Genomic DNA, 12,388 nt, shown 5'->3' with positions numbered 1-12,388 from the left:
AAAGAGGCACGGCCGTGCCTCTCATGAAATCACAACTGTGCCTCTCACGGAAGGAAAAAATAGAAAACAAAGCACAACCGTGCCTCTCGCGGTAGGAAAACCGTGCCTCTCGCGGAAGGAAAAAGTTTCTGTCTTTTCCTTTTTCGAGAGGCAGGGCCGTGCCTCTTGCGGAAGGAAAAAAAATAGAAAACCGTATTTTTTCCTTTTTCGAGAGGCAAAGCTGTGCCTCTCGTGAAAACACAACCGTGTCTCTTGCGGAAGCAAAACCGTGCTTCTCGCGGAAGGAAAAATATAGAAAACGTGCATTTTTCTTCCGTTTCTGAGAGGCACGGTCGTGCCTCTCGTGAAAGCACACCTGTGCCTCTGACGGAAGAAAAACCGCGACTCTCGCAAAAGCAAAAAAAAACATGTTTTTTCACAAAAAAATCAATTTTTTTTGTTCCAAAAGCTAAGGCAAACTGGTGGAAAACCAAAAAGTCAAAAAACCGTTTAAAAAGCCGAGAACACGTGCGGAAAAATTAAAAAAAATCCAAAGAAAGTGTCCAAAGCAAGACACGTAACGGACGGCTGAGAGCGCACCAAATGGCGCTGATCGTTAAGAGGCTCTCGAAGGAGCGCTCATCAACTAGTTGCTCTCGATTTCTGCCAACGCGTTGTGGTCTAATTATTTCCAGCTGGCCCGCTAATTCTGTGTGCCGAAAAGATACCATGCATTCCAAGGGGAGGGGCTTTATCTTGTTGTAGTTAAATTGGCCAGAGGATGTATTTCAACTTTTCAAGGTTTGTATTTTAGAGGTGGGGTGAGCCGTATCTTATTTCTGTGGCCCGAAAAGATACCCGCTAATTCTTATGCCGCTGGTTTGTATTTTAGAGGTGGGGTGGGCCGTATCTTATTTCTGCCTCCAAGTGCACTTTGAGCAACCAGTTGTGCAGACCATTCCGAGTTTCTAAGCAACTGAAGAAAAAATTAACACAAAATTTACGACCATTTGTGGAATGTGCAGTAAACTAAATAATAAACGAACAGGATCATATTAACATCCACATATTTATTAATTTACAAAGCACAAGTTTATGTTTATGTTTCTTTAAAAGCTTCGAGAAACAGTGTTTTTATTGAAAGATGATGATTTTGTTAATGCATCAAGTTGATAAAAATAAATAAATTCATTCTACAGAACACAATAAGAGAACATTGGTGCACACAACTAATACAAATTTGAAATTTTGCATGTCAACATGATACCGATATAGGACTAGTTATGTCTATCTTTTTTTTTCAAAAGCTTCAAGAAAATCATTTTTTTCTTGTGCAAAATGGTAATTTTGTTAATGTATCAAGTTGATAAATAAAAAATCCGTTCCATACAACATGGTGACAAAAGATTGGTGCACGTAACGAATACAAACAGCCAACGCAAAAGCTAAAAGAAAACAAAAACCAAGAAGATCATCAACTCACAACATCCGTTGATAAAAATAAATAAATCCATTCTATACAACACGATGACAAAACATTGGTGTATGCAACGAATACAAACGACCAACGCAAACGCTACAAGAAAACAAAAACCAGAAGAACATCAACTCACAACCACCATCTTTGAAACCAATTGTGCAGACCATTCTGAGTTTCTAAACAACTGAAGAAAAAATTATTAAGGCAAAACATCATAAAAATTAGGACCATTTACAGAATGTACAATAAATTAAACAATAAGTGAACAGTGTCATATTAGAGTCTACATATTTATTAATTTACAAAGTAAATGTTCAGATTTTCGGATGAAAAAAATTCATGTCAACAAGATATAGGAGTAGTTATGTCTATATTTGTTTTCAAAAGCTTGAAGAAAACAGTTTTTTCTGTTGAAAAATGGTGAGTTTATCAATGTATCAAGTTGATAAAAATAAATAAATCCATCATACACAACAGGATGAGAGAACATTGGTCCACGCAAGAAATATAAACGTGAAAATTTGCATCTCAACAGGATATCGGACTAGTTATGCCTCTCTTTTTTTTCTTTCAAAAGCTTTGAGAAAATGGTTTTTCTCTTTTGAAAATGGTAGTTTTGTTAATGTATCAGGTTGATAAAAATAAATAAATAAGTTCTATAGAACATGACGAGATAGCGTTGGTGCACACAACGAATACAAATGACCAACACAAAAGCTAAAAGAAAAATAAAACCAAGAAGAGCATCAACTCACAACCGCCGTCTTTGAAAGAAAGGCACCACCTAGCGCTAGCACCATGGTGATCTATAACATTCCACTAGCAGTGGGAAGGAATGATGGTCGATACATCTGGCGAAGCGAGCCACTAAATCTTAATGATCCAGAGCACCCCCCCCCCCCCCCCCCCCCCCCTCCCCCTAAAATTATTATCCAAGAATACTAAATAAAAATCATGGTGTAAGTATCTGCAAAAGTACAATTTGGTTTTTTGTGATTATAAAGAAGTGTAAAATATCGCGTACACATGTTATGTTCTCTCAGTCGTGTGAATTTGGACATAAAAGGCGATGCTATGAACCTTGTAGGCACTTTTGGACGGGGGGATTTATGACTTCAATTTGCAGCCCCCCTTTTGATGTGTTTTGGAGAATCTTATGATTGAGCATGCAAGCACTTGAACGCTAACAAAGGCACCCCCTCATGCTTTACCAACGCATGGAAAAGCAGCATAGAGGCAGCAGCAGTACAGTCACAAAAAAAGGAATGTGTACTACAAGAATGAGCAAATGTGTTGGCACAGGGGGGAAAAGCAAGGAATTGTTAAGCTTGACTAGTAGTGAAAAGGAAAAGGCAGAAGGCACTCCAAATTGCTTTGAGGAACTTTTCACGTAAAGCCGGAGCTTGCCCCTTTATGGGGCTCAACCTTTCCCTAGGCACCTCACAATATTTTTTAAGGAATCCAAAAGTGGCTAATGCTAGAGCAAAAAAAAAAAATTAATAAACAAACAAAAACATCCTCCTCACTGGCCTACCTAGCACAAACAGAAAGAAAAGAAGGTGTGTCCCCTTTATGCAAAGGAAAGAGGGGCATCTTTTGCAGCAGGCAGGGTGCATCCCTCCCTCCCCACTATTATTGCCAGTAGCATTTAGGCCATGCATCTTAAAAGACATGAGGCCCATGAATGACTTTTTAGCTAGTGCATGCAATCTTTCTGCCTTGGAAAGTGGCTAATCTATCCTTTCTCTTCCTTTGATTGGTGTCTCAAACTCCCTGACCTTTTCCTCCTTTTCACTCCAAAAGGTTTATGCCATCCTTTTTCTTCCTAGCTACACTACACTACACGCCCCCCCTCTCCATCCATCCATGCCGTGGGCCACCAACTGGAGCATGATGCTCTTTGTCAAGGCCTCCCCAGGTGCCTTCGCACCACCTTGCTTTTCTTTTCTTCGTTGCTCTAGAGAGAGATGAGGATGATGCTCTCACTCAATGGGGGGTGATAAAGCTCGCCCACTTTCTCGGTGACCATTTTCAATTGAGGTAGAGGACCTGATCGAGCTGGAGTGTTTCGGTCGTGCCGTCCATCCGTCCGTCCGTCCGTCCGTGGTTAAAAACTATTATAATGCTGCTATAAAGTGGCGCCTGATTAAAGGCTTGATAGAGGTAATCATGCCTGTTAAAAAGGCGCGACCTTTAGGTTGGGTGTGGTGTGTGGTGTGGTTGGCCATGATGCTCCTCGTTTTCTTACGCTTTCACTTTGCACCAACTTTGCTCGTTTCTTCAAGCCAAGGATTGATCGACCGATCGGTCGACCACCGCGCGCACGGGCACGCACTCGATCGGTCGATCAAATACATGGATCGATGATCGGTGTTGCAGATGCAGATGCGGTGATGATTCCTCATGATGCCGGGCTTCGAGTTGTGGGAGATGCATGGTAACTTAAGCAAAGCCAAGGTGTGTGCCCCCCATCCATAGTTGCTTCCTTTTTCTTGCTGTGGTGCTACCAAAGTTGGAGCTTTGCTTGCATCCCATGGCACGGAGGGAGGGGGGTGGCATGATTTCACCACCAAAGTTGCCATCCACTCAAGGGAAAGTTGGGGTGGTGTTATTCCTTCAAGGAGACGTGGAAAAGGCTAGTGAAATTATGCGTGTATAAACCACGAGCGGAGCCGGCCGGGCTCCCTTTAAATCATTGATGCTTACGTGAATCATATGCGTGCTCCGCTCGCCTTTTTTTCTCACCTTTCTCCAATAATTACGCACGCTCGACCTGCCGTTTCTGAAAGAAAGAAAGATGGATAGAAAGAGTGGGAGAAAAAAGCAAACCAAAAAAAAGTGGGCTCACTAACTTGGTGCATAAGACATGGGTGCGATTTGATTTCCACTGAGTAGCTAATTACCACGCGGCGTGCGAGTTACGGGGTTCTGACAGTGCGTGCATGCATGCGCACGGCGATTCAGACAGCACTATGGGTTCATTGGTAGGGTGCCCTAATTGACCTGGGAATCCGCATGCAACGCTGACACTTGTTCACTGAGCACGTAACTTTTAAGAATGTCTTCGATTGATCGCTTAATCATTCAAAGACAGGATACTATTAACGCCCATCATGCACAATGTAGATAGATATACATGAGTAGTCCCGTACGTACGTACCATGCAAGGTACTGGCACTAGAATACATATATATATATATATCACTGTTCCTTCTGCAATGCATGTACACGTCCGGCTGCTCCTTGTACGAATAGATCAATAGAAGCTTATATGGAGCTAGCTATCATCATACCTACAGTGTACACAGTTGTGCCGGATACAGTATGAGCACGCTTTGTCCGGCGATACATCATCAGCCCTTGGGCCCTATACCTATACACGTAGAGACATAAAGTTCTACAGCGACCGAATTTCCATTCCGAACTGCACACATGTAGTTCGAAACAGTGGCCTTGGCGAGCAGATGATGACTCGCCGTCTTTTTCATTTTTCTGGTATAAAGATGACCGGAGGAGAGGTGGGGTCGTGCTCTTCAGTGTGCATAGCCTAGCTTAGCTTAGTGCGCATGCATGCGCATATACCATCAGCGCATGCCTTTTCCCCGCTAAGCGTGGGGGCAAAAAGATGATGATTACGGTATGATGCTGCTGAAGTGCTGATGGACCGATGTGAATTCGATTCGGCACACATGGACAAGCAGAATGGGCGCGGGCCCACAGGGCAGGGGCAGTGGGGGTGCTGCGCGCGGGAAAAGCTAGCTCATCATGTCAAGCAGAGACCCGAGCGCACGGAGAGGTGCAACACACGTTACAGCCAGGACCTCGAAGAACAAAAGAAATCACAACCAGGCCCTTGGGCAACATAGTTTCTTCTTCAGGGTATATGGCGGGAAAAAGCTGGCGTGACTTGGGAATCACATTGCGAGTAAGAAAGCCCTAACAACACACAACTTGAGCTACCACGTCAACACATCGTTCACCCGCCACAGTTCCATGCTCTAGCGATGAATCCGGTAGAAGAAGGAAGCAATCAAAGCACACTCGTGGTAAAGGGATTGTCGTGGTACTTGGGATGTTGAAGCCGCCTCCATAGTAGAAGAAGATTGTGGCATTCAGCCGAACTACAAGAAGTTGTCAAATGAAGAAGTCCCTAAGATGGACAAGAACTCATGCCCAAATATTAGAAAGTACATTGCATGACAAGAGGAAGGAACAAATTGTTCAGGGATGTGTGTGGGTGGGTGGGTGGGGGGGGGGGGGGGAGGATTAACTAAAAGAGTGAACATCGTACCCTCTTGGCATATGGCGGAAAGCAAATGTAAGGTTTTCAAAGGACTCACGAGAATATAAATATTCGAGGGATAAAATCCTACGAGGAAAGTAGAGGAAAGAAAGGATTAATTGATACCAGAGACCATAATAAAAAAGAAGGAGCAATCATCGTAGATCTAGTCACGACACCCCTCTCGCAAGACAAAGGAGGGGGGCTGCCTATGGGACGGGTCAAGGTTGAGCGACACCGAGAAGAACCATGAAGGCGGCAAGACAACTTCGAGCATGAATGGAGCTTATGGAGCCTCTAATCTTGTGACGCCCCCGCCTCGACCATGCACTAATCATACACGTGAACATGCACAATCAAGACCAGAGACTCACAGAAAGATATCACAACACAACTCTATATGCAAATTCAAACAAAAAGCTTTATATTACAAGCCAGGGCCATGAGAACCCGAATGCATAAGTCAGCGAAAGCAACAATATCTGAGTATAGACATAATTAGACAAGTTTTGCCTTAAAATGGCTGAGCAAAACAACGACACTAGATCGAAAAGCGAGGCCTCCTTCATGGGACCTCAGATATCGTTGCTTTCGCTGACTTATGTATTCGGGTCCTCGTGGCCCTGGCTTGTAATATAAAGCTTTTTGTTTGAATTTGTGTCTAAAGTTGTGTTGTGATATCTTCGTGTGAGTCTCTGATCTTGATCCTGCATGTTTGCGTATATGATTAGTGCACGGTTATAAATGGGGGCATCACAAATCCGGCTAGGAACACCCAAGCATAATCATCAAGGGCACAACAATGGTTTTAATTTACAGTAGGGGTAGGTACCTAAGTCCTCCCCCATACATCTCTGCCCGAACGAGCCACTTGAGATCAACGGGGGAGCTCGGTGGTGAAAAACGAGCAAAGTCAACGAAGAGTGGAGGAAGGGATAAAGAATAGAACATGAGAATTGAGAGCACCTTGTACGAATTAAGTTGGATGTGTTGACGGATTTTACTTACATGCTTGCTGCAATAAAAAAACGACTGAGATGCTGCAAAACTGACCGATCTTGTCATGCCTTTGTGTGTCTTTCTCCAACATTGCACTCGTCTCTTAGGTAGTGACGGTGGTAGCTTCTTCTCTAATGGTTGTGGTGGTTATGGTTCAAGTTTTTGGGTTCAGATCACCAGAGCTACCTAACCCTGGTGGGATAGGCGATGATGAACCTATTGTTGTAGAGGTGGAGACAGGGCGGCTCACAGGTTGCAAGTGGCATAGGATCTCTTGCCATAGGATGAGTATACTAGAAGGATGATGATAGGGCGAGCGTCTGGTGGTGATGATCTCGTTGCTTGACAATCGTAGTTATGAGAAACAAAAGAAGTATGGAGTGATGTGTGGCTTTATTCCCTTATTTATAAAGTTATGCCTGGAGCCTTTTATCTAAAAAATATATGGAATGGCACATAATCGACACTAAAATTAAGATATAAACATGGGAGGAGGGCGGGGAAGAGGGTTGGCCTGAGAAGGACCGTCTTATCCAAGGCGACGGAGTGAGACGATCGTGCCAATTTTTATTTTTTTATTTTTTTGATGACATGGGTTGTTCAAGAGGTTATTCTTACATAGGTGGTGCAAAGGGGTTGATGTGAGGATAGCCTCCCAGACATGTTGATCGGGGAGGATTGAGCCTCGACGGGCCAGCCAGCTATCCACAGCTACTTAGTTCGTGCATGTACAATCTAGGGCCTCTCCCGGATGTACGTACGCACACGCTGTGCATGCTTAGACGACTAGACGAGGATGCGGCCGGGAGGGGAGCGTGCCAAGCGAGGGTAGGTAGTACTCCCTCCGTTTGGAATTAGTTGTCATAAAAATAGATGTATCTACAACTAAAATACATCTAGATATATTTATCTTTTGGACGAGTAATTCCGAACGGAGGGTAAGCTTTTAACGTCTCACGACCCATTTTGGATCCCCGTTTCCGTGTATTTTTGTTGTGTTGCGTCTTGTGCGAGTAGCATATGCCCTCATGCTGTTATTGCCGTGCCTTGCTCGCAAACAAAACGGTGTACTAGTAGTACGTGGTTGGTTATGTGTAGCGTCCATCTGTTCTACCTGGTGATGATGAATAACCACTCCACCGCATGCATGCGTGCGCCCATGCCACGCATGTCATGCTCGTTAGACGGAAGTGGTGTATCCCTTTTCACCAAAATCAAGACAGGAAACTTACTATGTACATGGTCCACGTAAAGTTCAGGTCACATGCATATGCGGCCTGGTTGAGCTTGAACATTTTCTAGTGACATGGGCGGAGGTATATGCTTGCATACGCTATTTTTTAAAAAAAACTTTCAATCTATTCATCTTCAATCATGTCAGTACAACAAAAATCAAAATAATAAAAAAATTACATCCAGATTCATAGACCACCTAGCGAGGACTACAAGCACTGAAGCAAGCTGAATGCGCGCTGCTGTCATCGCCCCTCCCTCGCCGTAGTCGGACGCAACTTGTTGTAGTAGACAGTCGGGAAGTCATCCTGCTAAGGCCCCATATGACCTCGGTTCATTGAGCACGTCATATATGTGGTCCACTATATCACCAACCCAGTTCTTATTTTCCCTTAAAAAATCCAATTCTTATTTAAGGTGCAATATGCAATATGTGTGCCTAATGCATATTATGTTCTATGCACGTTAGAAAGAAGAGATTTCTAGGAATGCATCATGTGTTGCGGTTTTCTTTCTTCGTCTCCGTCAGGTCTAGAACATTGGGGAATATCGTGAGAGTTGGTTAATTTGTGGAATACGTTTGTAATAGATTTTTGGAAAATGATTCATGATGTGAAATCTCTCTCAACATTCTCCGACACCAGATGGATTCTATGGAAAATCCTTTAATGGAACTATAATTAAGTGATCTTTTTTGTTAAATTCACGGGGACATACATTTTGGTTTGTTTATTGTTCATGTTGATCCATCCGAATATTGGCAATGTTCTGAAACCTACGTAAAATATACTGAAATCATGATGAAACATTTTCGGAATGCAATGAAGATGTGAAAGCATAGTGAAACTTGCTCATAATTTCACTAAATATACTTAAATAAGTTTTTCAAAGATTTACTGAAACATGTCTGAAAACCATTGATTTTTCTAAAACCCATGGATTGGGATATTTGTGAAAAATCACTACTTTGTATGTAATCCACGAAAATTCATCGAAACATTTGTAAAATATTGTTTGAAAATTTTATCAAGCAATTTTTTTTGTAACTTCACATGATTTATTTCTAAAAAAATCTCTCCTCTTCTACCAAATGCATGCATCTCCGATCAAACTGGGGATGGTTTGGTGTGTAGGATTCTCGTCCTAACTAGGAACCATGCTATCCTTGTTATCTTCCCCTTCTACTGGCAAGTTCGATTGTGATACAACAAGTTATCTCAAAAATTTGTGGACAGGGTAAATTCCGGTTGCCTCCATTAGCTCACAAGTAAGTTGTACTTCCATCATCTACTCCCTTTGTCCCACAATATAAAATGTTTTTGCAATCCATGTTAGCCTGCAAAAACATCTTATATTGCAGGATGGAGAGAGCACTTCTTAATTTCTATCTAGGTAACTATTTTCCCTTACGAATTCAAGTATTGATACTATTGTGATTTGTGAGTTCAACATAACAGCCAGTGAGATTTCATTGAGTTGATCTAGTACTTTGTAGCTTTATGTCTTTGCACTAAAAATTATTAACTATTTTTTAATAGCACTATCATAACATCTACCAAGTATGAATCTAACAGTGAAAGAAGGGGAAAAAAAGAAGAACAAGTAGATGAAACACTACTTCACATCCGGGGTAAAAGCTTTTGTGTTTGCCTTTAATGGTTGGGCTCGGCATTAATGAACTTGAGTCATTACCTTGTTGAAGGCATTGTCTACTTATTGTGGTGTTGGTCTTCATTGGCTGGTCTCAGCAACCATGATGAAAATCCTTGTCCATGCCTTCTTTGGCGGGCGTGGCGGCGATGGCGTGAGGACGTTTATCCCTTTTTAAGGCATTGTTGCGGAACAAGTCGACTTAGTCATAGTTTTTTTTTTACATCTTGTAATGTTCATGCCCTAGTTGTATTTGTTATGTACTCTACTTAATAATCAATGAAAATGGTTGTGTGCATCGTAATGATCCAGAGGCTGGGGTTTTCAACCTCCTTTTTAAAAATCTAGACCACAAAAGTGAAAAATAGGCAGCTTCTGGAAATTGAATGGAGATTGGACGGCCTGGGACACCCCAAATCATACAAATTACCAAAAATTAGTTCTCACTAGGACTACCAGACTTACTAGTAGAGGAATAAATTGTGCTCATGATCTTGCACATTGTTGTTATTCATGTTGATGTCAACATTCTGATTTGGAGATTAATTTTATTTCGATCCTCCACAAGAACTATCATCGGCTTGTCTGAATTAGAAGTGTTCATTGTATTCTTAAAAAAAATATCAATAACTCATCCCCATGATTATATCAACTCATCTACTTGTTTCCTCTTTTTTTTTCCTTTTTCATTGTTGGATTCATACTTGCTAGATAACACGATAGTGCTGAAATTCAAAGAAATATTCAGTAAATAATTTTTAGTGCAAAGATGTAAAGCTACAAAAGTACTAGATCAACTCAACAAAATATTACTAGTTATTATGTCAAACTCACAAATCACAATAGTATCAATCCTCGAATCTGTAAGGAAAACAACAGCTACCTAATAAATATAAAAACACGGAGGCAACCAGAATTCGCTCTGCCAATGTTTTTTTGACAACACTTTTTTTGTGCTTGAAAACACCTGTTGGATCACAATCAAACTTGACGGTGTGAGGAGAAGATAACAAGGATATCCAACTCCTTCTTGGTCTAATTAGATATGCATGCATTTTCTCGTGAATACACAAAGCTTACGTACTTTCTCTGTTTGTTTTTAGTTTGCATATTAGATTTATATGAACTCAAACTTCATAAAGTGTCGTCAGCTTTATCAGAAAAATATTATCATTGACAATACAAAATCACCATCATTAGATGCATCATGAAATTAATTTTCATATTATATAACTTTAGTAGCATAGATGCTAATATTTCTAATATAAAGTTGGTTAAATTTTGCATAGTTTGATTTAAAAAATCATATATGTGGAGTAAAAAAACCGAGTTAGTATCTTTTCATTGATAGAAGGAACGAGATGCATGCATTTGGGAGAAAAGAAGGTATAGAATGTTTTTTTTTTGAATTTTCACAGGGGGAGAGCTTCCCCCACCTGAATATATTAATCAAGGAGGCGGGGCCCCCAAAGATTACAAGCATCAATCAAGACGCCTAGCAAGAGAGAAATACAAGGGGGGGGAGATAAGCCAGAACGGTCACACACACAAGGCACACCCCACTGCTATCCCAGGGCTGATAACCAAGTATCGACATGGCCCCGGTCAGTTGCTTTCAGGCGCCCACACCATAGGAGACCGTCTTCCCGGCAGCACCCCAGTAACCGGGCGAGAGAGGGCCGCAGTCGCTGAAACACCACCGCATTTCTATGTTTCCATAAGTGCCAACAACAGAGCATGGCGAAGTCTCGGGCGGAGCTGACGACCGAGCTCGCCGAAGAAGCCAGCCGATCCAGGCAGTCAACCGTCGCACCATTGATGCTGACGCCAACATGCCTCCAGAAAGCTGCCGCAAACGGACAGGAGAAGACTAGATGGTCCACGCTTTCCGGCGACCTTTCACAGATGGGGCATCCGGCCTCGGCCACCTCCACAATGTGTTTTCTCAGCAGCACGTCTCGAGTGTGAAGGGGTCGCTGCACCATCAGCCAACAGAAGAACCTGACTCTGGACGGCACACACGCATCCGGGATGAACTGAGCCCATTGCGAAGCCCTCCCACCAAACCTCAACAGCCGGTACGCTTTGGCAGACGACAGGCGCCCCTCTGGGCCGGTGATGTGGAGGAGAGACCTCTCGTCCTCCCCTCCCCGGACTGGCGTGCTCGAAATCAGTGTTGAGACCACAACCAGTTCTTGCTCTCCGACCCGTGTGAGGCGCGGGACAAGATGTCGGCGGAGCCCGTCAGCTCGCACCTGCCAGACCGTCACTTCAACAGAAACGGAGTGCGAGAAGAGTGCAGGGAACCCTGTCGCAAGAGGACCGCAAGGCAGCCAGCGGTCCATCCAGAAGGAGACAGTGCGGCCATCTTTCGCGTCCACCATTGAGAGAGCGCGGTACAGGGGGATTAGCCTGGCTAGAACCACGCCCTGCTCCCCCAGGGCACGGCCACCATTCCCAAGTAGCGATCGTCCATTCGCCTCCGCCCAGACCCAAGCAGCCCATCGCGAACGTTGAGCAGCATGGAGTCTATGAACCATTTTCAGCAAGAGACATTCATTTTGAGCCGCAAGGCTGCGAACCCCCAGGCCTCCCTCACTTTTCGCGCGGCAAACCTGATCCCAGGCAACCAAGCATTGTGCTCCCGAGGCTCTTTCGGCCACATTCCACAGAAAGGCTCTTCGCATTACATCCAACTCTTTGATCAAAGCGGGGGGGGGGGGGGGAGGAGCAGAGCCGCCATTGCGTAGGTTGGCAAGGCGTCA

Source organism: Triticum aestivum, chromosome 6B (assembly GCF_018294505.1).
Source record: "Triticum aestivum cultivar Chinese Spring chromosome 6B, IWGSC CS RefSeq v2.1, whole genome shotgun sequence".
Lineage (NCBI taxonomy): Eukaryota > Viridiplantae > Streptophyta > Magnoliopsida > Poales > Poaceae > Triticum > Triticum aestivum.
Note: the sequence above shows the minus strand (reverse complement) of the source record.